Source organism: Crocodylus porosus, unplaced genomic scaffold (assembly GCF_001723895.1).
Source record: "Crocodylus porosus isolate Cpor-Errol unplaced genomic scaffold, CroPor_comp1, whole genome shotgun sequence".
NCBI lineage: Eukaryota > Metazoa > Chordata > Crocodylia > Crocodylidae > Crocodylus > Crocodylus porosus.
The window spans coordinates 5,558,697-5,561,989 of NW_017728886.1; the positions used below are offsets into that span (position 1 = coordinate 5,558,697).

General features: G+C 43.0%; 1 non-coding gene across 1 annotated transcript; it reads right to left on the minus strand.

Moving 5' to 3' along the window:
- Positions 1–2,851: 2,851 nt before the first annotated feature.
- TRNAT-UGU lies at positions 2,852–2,924 on the minus strand. The gene has a single exon. It is a non-coding gene; the product is annotated as a tRNA-Thr (tRNA).
- Positions 2,925–3,293: the final 369 nt, after the last annotated feature.

Here is a 3,293-nt window from a genome sequence, read left to right on the forward strand (position 1 = left end):
ATAAAGCAACCAGGTTGAAAAAGCACAAAGTTTACCCTGGGAGAAAAAAAAAAAGAGGGAGAGAGAGAGACAGTTGCATCATTGTACCTCAGCCAAGTCCAGTTTTAATTTGCCGAAAGTAGATGTCCCAGCTTACAAATTACTGGCCTGCGAGGGATTCTGCGTGCCGTATTTACTCAAATGTAAATAAGGCTCCAGGGATCAAGTGGGACCTTATTAACAGTAACAACCACACACCCCTCTCTTCCTGCATTCACATTTTGGGTTGAACGTCTCCGGATTTGGTTTGCTAAATCCCTTTGCATTTCCAAAAAGAGTCTCCCACACTGTCTCTCTTTCTTTTTCCCACCCCCCTTCTATAACTGGAAGGAACATTGCCTCATCCATGAAAGCATTTGGGTGGTCAAGAAGAGTTTATGCACCTTGGAAGGCACTGAGGGTTGTCTTTCTCTCTCTCTCTTTTTTTGGCTTATCTTTCATAATAGACGAAATCTCTTCAGCAGTCTCCTCCAAGCATGAATTTACAGGCTGTCTGGAATTTAATTGTGGGGGGCATACAGAACAATACAGAACATTTTTTTCCCGGAAAAAAGGGATGATGAGGTGGAGCGGTGGAGATGGTTAACCAGAAAAGCAAACAAAGAGAAAAAAGTGCCCACACATGTTTATTAGCATTTAAAATAGTCTTGGAGCATAATGTGCATGTGTGAGTGCATGAGCGTATGCGTGTGTGTGCTGGAGGAAGGAATGGCACGACTGGGTGTCTGAGGAAGGGAATAACATCCAGGCAGGTTGGGCAAACACGGCCAAGATGTTCCCTGTAATTTTCATAATGAGAGAATGTGGAGCAGGACACTTGGGATCTGAAGTCAAATAAAAAGGCGATAGCCTGCCCATGAAGTGTAAAGGACATGCTCAGGAAGGTGGTTTAGTATGAATGTTTTTCGTTTAATGGGCACTGACTTTGATTATTATTATTAATAATATTAGCACTAATGTGTTACTTCTTTCACCATGGAAAATTACAGGAAAGCAGCGGGAGGTGAGGCAAAGGCTACACAGGTGCTTTTTTAGCAGAAATTTTGACGAGCCAAAAAAAAAAAAAAAGCATGGCTGGCCCTAAAACATTTTGTTTCCGGGTCCAAACATTTTGGGGTTTGCTTAAGTTTGGGGCAATTTTCTACTGATAAAAACAGGTACGTCACACACTTTTGGTAAAACTCCCGGTGGAAATTTCCACTAGAAAAACTAATTATGATACAAGATTTTAGACCAGTTTTAGCTTTGACAGCATTTCTCTTCCAAATCCTAGTTCAGCACTACTTCAACCTATTAGGCTGCTGTTGTGAAGGGATGATTGAATATGTTTAGATCAAACTGAAAGTTGACCCCCAACAGAATCTTTTATGAAGTTGGAAAAACTTCAATCTTACTTTATTTTTGTCGTTGTCTGCACTTCTGACTTGAACCCAAGGCAGCAGATCTAATATACAACAGGACAAAAAATCACTACTTTTATTACATTGTATTTTTACTGCAGGAGTGCTTAGAAGTCCAAGCCAGGATCAGGACCACGTTATGCTAGCGGTTATACCTAGCTATAAAAACAAGTACTCTCTCCCCAGAAGAATATGATAAGAGGAGAGAAAAGAAATGCTATGGTCCTAATTTTTTTTACACTTGAAGATCCAAGGAGCAGAGAGATCAAATAATTAGTGTCACATGAGAAATTTGTGACCGAGTCTGGGATTTGACACCAGATAGCCTGAATCCCAATCTAACATTATTTCTTGCACCATGGAAATGGTGAAAGAAATAATTTTAAATCTGCATTTCCTAATGAATGCACGATGCTGCAAAACACCAGGACTACTAAAATGCTTTCGCTGGGCACTTTCTAACCAAAGACACTAGAATTTTATTAAGGATACAGCCAAACTTGTTGTTGCTTAGAGAAAGCAGCAAGTCCCAGAGCCTTTGGGAATTCACCCCCTATTCTGGGAAAATGAATGTGCTAGACCAATACCGTGCCCACGGACCATGCTAAACGGTTTTTAACAACTAGCAAAGCAAAGCGGTCCTACAACCAACCCTTGACATTTCCCTGTTTTTATGTGTACTGAAGCACTTTTCTAAATCAGGTGTTGGCAACCTCTGGCCCACAGGCCAGGTAAGGCCCACCAAGCAATGTCATCTAGCCCATGAAGCCCAGATACTCTTGTACTTTCATCAGCAGAGAGTTATTGCAGTGGGTCACATGTGTCGGCAGCAAACAACAGCTGGATGAGAGTTATTGGCCCGTCTCGGGTAAAGCTGCGTTATTTTGGCCCAGTGCTCCTGGAAGGTTGCCAGCAGCTGTCCCAAAGGACTAGGATTCAGCCCAGCTTAAAGAGTCAGACAGATGCAGAAGGTGAAGAATAGGAGCTAGCCTACAGGTAGGCAGCCCCTGGCACATGTGCCAGAGCATGGCACGCAAAGGCTTTTTGCTTGGCACTTGCATGGCAGGGAAAGGGCCACGGCTGCACTATCACAGCAAGGATCAGGCCCCTTGCAGCTCCCCAGTAGTAAGAGGTGGACAGGTCAAGGTTGCGGGTGTTTTTGCCACCCTGCTGAAAGACATTGTTGACCCCTGATCTAGCCCATAGGTGCCTGGGGTGAAGCGTTATCAAATCTCGCCATTTTATCCAGAGCCTGGTTATTTTAGGCATCTTCATAAAGACACTTTGAAAACAGAGGCCACTCAAAATAGCTGCTATGCTCCACTATTGTCAATAGGGCAGGAGCCAGCAAGATAAACATCACTTCCTAGCTGGTGCTAAGGACCCCATCCAGCCTGTAAAGGAAGATGCTAAGGCCCCAGTGAGGTTTGAACTCACGACCACTGATTTACAAGACCAGTGCTCTTACCACTGAGCTATGGAGCCCATCTATAGTGCCTTCACTATACCATTTTATTCATTTTTTCTCTATTATAATCGATACCAATAATGTTTTCACCATGAGATAGGCTTATCAGCATGTTAAAGCAAGTTTTTTGTTTTTTTTCTTTAAAGAAAGGGCCTGACCCCAGGGTGATATGAACACACCCTTCTGACCTGGAGTCAGACGCGCTAACTTTGCACTGTGGGGCAACTAAAAGAAGGGGCTAAAGCTATGAACTCACAACCCCTGATTTACAAAAACCAGGGATTTAACTACTGAGCTAGAGCTGCAGAACCCAGACTACAGTATTTTATCCAGGTTTCCTCTATTGATACTGATAATGGTTTTGCTATGAAATTGGCCTATCTGCA